The sequence below is a fragment of the Choloepus didactylus genome, chromosome 14 (assembly GCF_015220235.1).
Source record: "Choloepus didactylus isolate mChoDid1 chromosome 14, mChoDid1.pri, whole genome shotgun sequence".
NCBI classification, from domain to species: Eukaryota; Metazoa; Chordata; class Mammalia; order Pilosa; family Megalonychidae; genus Choloepus; species Choloepus didactylus.
The window spans coordinates 48,064,684-48,070,196 of NC_051320.1; the positions used below are offsets into that span (position 1 = coordinate 48,064,684).

General features: G+C 39.7%; 1 pseudogene; it reads right to left on the reverse strand.

Annotated features, from left to right (window-relative positions):
* Positions 1–1,451: 1,451 nt before the first annotated feature.
* Positions 1,452–2,507, reverse strand: LOC119508684 (annotated as a pseudogene).
* Positions 2,508–5,513: the final 3,006 nt, after the last annotated feature.

Genomic DNA, 5,513 nt, shown 5'->3' on the forward strand with positions numbered 1-5,513 from the left:
TTGTTATATTGACTAAAATTTGCCATTGACAAATCCTCAAAAATCTTGCATATGAGTTCATTTCTATTTCCTTAGGAAAGCTTAGGAAATTAAATATCTTTTTTATTTAATATTCCAATTAACTGAAAGGGATTTATCTACAAATTATCAATTGGGAAAAAAAAAGAAAACACAATATAATTTTAATGCCATGAGTGCTTATATTTTATTCTTTATGAAGTCTGCTTTTTCCCCTTGACACACAGATACCATCTGTATTAATTACTATAATATGGTATGTAATATACAGAGAGGATAAAAGAAAGACTAGTATGAATCTGTAGTATAAAAACTCTACCATTTATGGCAGACATAATTTTTTAAATAAAATAAATCACTGTCATCATCAATCTATCTTCAAATTTATTAAGGATCTAGTGAAGGCAAGTTACTGTCTGAGTTTTCTGGGTGAAAGAAATAGAAGACATAATCTTTGCTTTTAATAAGTTTATAATCTAGCACTGGTAATAGACCACCAAAGTGTAGTGAGGTCACAGAACCACAAAATTTCATTCCCTTCTGTTCTATCCACATGGTTAGACAAACCTCTTGAGAGAGCTGTTTCCATTCACAGTCTCCATTCTGTCTCCCCATTCACACCCCAACCCATTGCAATGTGGCTTTTCCATCTCCATTATTCCTTTGAAGCTGCTCTCACCCAGGTAATTCACCTTGTCACTAAAAGCAATAACACTTTCCAGCCCTTATCTTTCCAGTATTGGCTACTAATAAATAACCATTTGCTCTTCCTTGGAATGCTCCCAGATCCTAGGCTTCAATGACATCATATTCTTGATCTACTCTTCCTTTCTCTCAATCACTTCATTGGGTCTTCATCTTGGAAGCTTCTCATCCACTGACATTCCTTAATTGTTGGCACTACTTAAGCCTATTTATACCTTCTTATCTTCTCACATATTCTCATCCACCCGGTGGTTTACAGATCCACTTATGTACTATTGAGTCCCAAATAAACATTTTCAGCATAAATCTCTTTCTGAATTATAGACACTTGGATGTCCCACAGATACCTCAAACAAAATATGCCAGAATAGAATTCAAACCCTTTAAAATGGCTTATAAGGCTGTAGGATTCTTGCTTCCAACTTTAACTAGAGCAGTCACCTTAAAATACATACAGCATCTCTCTATTTGCCTTCCCTGCCTAGACCCTTCTACTTTCTACAAGGGAAGACCTGATGGGTTAGGGTCTATAACAGCCTGGACTACATTTACTTTTTTACTTTTTTTTTTTTTTTTTTTTTTTTTTTGCTGGGTGTACTTTATTGATGGTACATGACAGAGTAGGGCTCTCAGCCCCTCCCCTTCCTCAGGGGGTCTGGGATGGAAGCTGTGGAGGATGAGCGACACTTGGTGTCAGGGGATTGATTTGGGGCCAGGACTCACCAGCAGCTGACGGCCTCTCTTCCTCTCATGCTGTTGCTGGGGCTGGTGGTCCAGGGGCTCTTACTCCTTGGAGGCCATGTAGACTATAAGGTCCACCACCCTGTTGCTGTAGCCAAATTCATTGTCATACCAGGAAATGAGCTTGACGAAGTGGTCGTTGAGGGCAATGCCAGCCCCAGCATCAAAAGTGGAAGAGTGTGAGTCATGGTTAAAGTTGCAGGAGACAACCTAGTCCTCAGTGTAGCCCAGGATGCCCTTTAAGGGGCCTTCTGATGCCTCTGTCATCACCTTCTTGATGTCATCATATTTGGCTGGTTTTTCCAGATGGCAGGTCAGATCCGTAACAGACGCATTGGGGGTGGGAACATGGAAGGCCAGGCCAGTGAGTTTCCTATTTAGCTCTGAGATGGCTTTGCCCACTGCCTTGGTAGCACCAGTAGATGCAGGGATAATGTTCTGGGAAGCCCCACATCTGGCATGCCACATTTTCCCAGAGGGGCCATCCACAGTCTTCTGGGTGGCAGGGATGGTATAGACCGTGGTCATGAGTGCCTCCACAATGCCAAAGTTGTCATGGATGACCTTGGCCAGAGGGGCCAGACCTTTGGTGGTGTAGGAAGCATTGCTGACAATCTTGAGGGCATTGTCATATTTCTCATGGTTCACACCCATTGCAAACATGGGGCCACTGGCCAAAGGGGCAGAGATGATGACTCCTTTACACCACCCTTCAAGTGAGCCCCGGCTTTCTCCAGTGTTGTGAAGACACCAATAGACTCCACAACATATTTAGCACCGGCATCACCCCATTTGATGTTGGGGGTATCTTGTTCCTGGAAGATAGTAATGGGATTCCCACTGATGATAAGCCTTCTGTTCTTAGACTTGATGGTGCCTGTGAACTTGCCATGGGTGGAATCATACTGGAACATGTAGACCATGTAGTTGAGGTCAATGAAGGGGTCATTGATGGCCACAACCTGCACTTTGCCGGACAGCATAGCAGCCCTGGTGACCAGGAGCCCAATAGGGCCAAATCCGTTTATTCCCACCTTCACCATCGTGTCTCAGAGATGCGGCTGGTACTGCACAAAAAGATGCGGCTGTCTGGCTAGCGGGCAGGAGCAGAGAGCCTACATTTACTTTTAATAGTGCTCTCAACCATTCCATTAACTAGATGGGGACATGTACTCTGGATTATCAGTCACGGCTCTCTTAAAATCCCTTCTTCCTACTGAATAGTTAAGGGGAAATAGGAGAGCTCACTTAGATCTTAAATATAAGTCATGCATTCCAACATAGACTTGAACTAGAATTTTCCTTTTGGGAATCAGGTGCTTGCATAGCAATTAAAGTTCCCTGATTCATATTCTGCTTCTGTTTCTGCATTACATGGGTGGCTGGAGGAACAGACAGGGCAAGATTCTAGCACTCCCATGGGCTTGACTGTGAAACATCATCATAAAGCAAACACTGACAATCATATTATTAGCACATGCCAATGTCCACCAGGGGACAGGCAAGGGAGAATGGATGACCTGGAACCGGTGCTGTCCTAGATGTAGAGGACACAAAGGAGAGTACGACAGCCCTGCCTTCCAAGGGGTGACAGCGTGGTAAGGCAGATGGATATGTGCAATACACTATGGTAAATGTTTTACTAGAGATACATGCATAGATAAGAGAGGTAATTGGGAGTGATTAGCTCTCTTCCAGGAAGTCATGAAAAGCTTCTAAGAAGGAAACACTCAGTTCTCTAGATTTAGAAAAGGGGGCCTGTGTCTCAGAGGAGGCATGTGCAACCTTAACCTTAAGAAAGGTTAAACAGCAGGATGGCATTCAGGAAATAAGGAAGTGATTGCATATGCCTTCAGGGTAGGGAGCAGTGAGGGGTTGGTTGTGTGCAACTCTGGAAAAGTAGGCAAGGACCACATAATGGGCAACTGTTTCTGGTTGGGCTTTATCACCTCATGTATGGGGAAGCTAGCAGAGTTTGAAGCAGCCCTGTTTAAGCTTTAGTCTAATTACATCAGAGGGAATGTGGGCTGAGAATGGAAGTGTACTCTTCCTAACATGAGATTTGCTTTCCACAGCATGAACTGAACATTGAAAGGATAAGACTGAATTTTCTTCAGAGGAGAAATAAAGATATTAATTCATGCTGCCATAACCATGAGCAATGACCTGAAGACATAGTACTCTAAACACAATTCAAGTTGGATTGCCCCTAAAAATGATTAAAAAAACAAAAACAAAAACAATCATCTAATTAGCAAAACAGAGAATTTCAAACCATTAAAATTAGAAATGAGCTCATGTTTAAGTTCAATTTGATGATTTTTTTTTTAACATGGGTTTCAGAAAATCTTGTAGATTCAATAAAATAAAATATCCCAGACACCTGGTGTTATTAAAGCAAGTGAACCAAGAGGTAAAAATATCTCTGATTGAGGCCACAATTGATCTCTATTCTGTGATTCTCTCTCGAGTCTGAAATAAATATATGGCTAGAGTGTTGATAGAATAGAAATACAATGATGGCTTCTTGTGGGTCAGAAAGTCACTAACCTGTTTTACAGGGTCTAAGAAGGTAGTTCGTCAGTCTCCTTAAATAGCTCAAACCTATGTTCCCTCCTATATTTATCCTGTGAAATAGCCAGAGGAAATGTAGTTCTTGACATATGCTGAAAATAATCAAATCCAGTATTGGAGATAACAGGAAAGTTTATAGAACCCACAAACACTTCCACAATTCCTTCTCGTTCCCTGGGATAAATCAACCTAACACAAATCGTCTTTTACTTGTTGGTCATGTCTAAAAGAGGTTGCCTGCAGTTTTCCACACCCGTTCTTTGTAAATGATTCTTGATTGCAAAAGCTCAGTTCCCTGTCAGTTAAAAATGTCACTTCTCACTTATGCACCTCAGGGGTGTTACATTCTAGTAAGGGATACAGTCGATGGACAAGACTGTTTTGAAAAAGTATTAAAAAAAGATTTTTTAAGTTTGTTAAGAAATGATGTTTCCTTCCCAAAGCAGGAGGATTGGATGACAGGAACTGCAGGGAATCAGTTACTGTAAGGTGTTTATAACTTACAACTTTTATACACTGAGATTCTGCCTCAAACATGCAATTACCATAGCAACTACTGTATCATCTGATTCAAAAGCTATTTTTAAAATGCAGATATATATCATAAGGAAATTTATACACATCTCAAGGTAAATTTTTTCCCTAAGTGCACTCTGGGAACACTTACACCAGAAAGAGTCCATTTTGACAGAAAGCATGCTGGAGAAAATATGTTTGTGTGTTTCCTGTTTATTGATTTTACAGTTTATTGAAATTAAAGTTCAAGTTTATTTTTAAGTATGCATCTTAATCTTTTCATATGTAAGTAATAGCTTAATTTAGATGCAATTAACATATAAGAAACTTCACATATTTAATGTGTAAAATTTGTTAAGTTCTTAATATATGAGTATACTATGAAACCATCAGTTCCTATCAATCACCCTAACAGTTTCCTCATGTCTTCCTTCTTGCCCCCCTCCAATTTCCCCCACCTTCCCCAGGTAACCACTGCTTTCTGTTACTATCAATTAGTTTTTGTTTTCTAGAAACTTACCTAAATGGAATCATACAATATGTACTCTTTGATGTATGTCTCCTCTCATGCAACATAATTATTTTCAGATTCATCAATGTTGTAGTTTGTATCAATGCTTCCTTCCTTTTTACTGCTGACTAGTGTTCCATTGTATGGATATACCACAATTTTTTCATCATTCAACAGTTAATAGACATTTGTGTTGTTTCCAGTTTTTGGCTATTACAAATAAAGCAGCTATCAACATTCATGTACAGGTACAAGGCTTTATATCAATATTGCTTTCATTTTTCTTGGATTGTGGCCTAAGAATGAATTATGTGGACCATATCGTAAGTGTATATCAATTTTTAAAGAAACAGTCAAATTGTTTTCCAAAGTATTTGGACTAGATAATAAGTACAATGACTGCTTCTTGTGGGCCAGAAAGACACTCCCCTATTTTATAAGGTCTAAG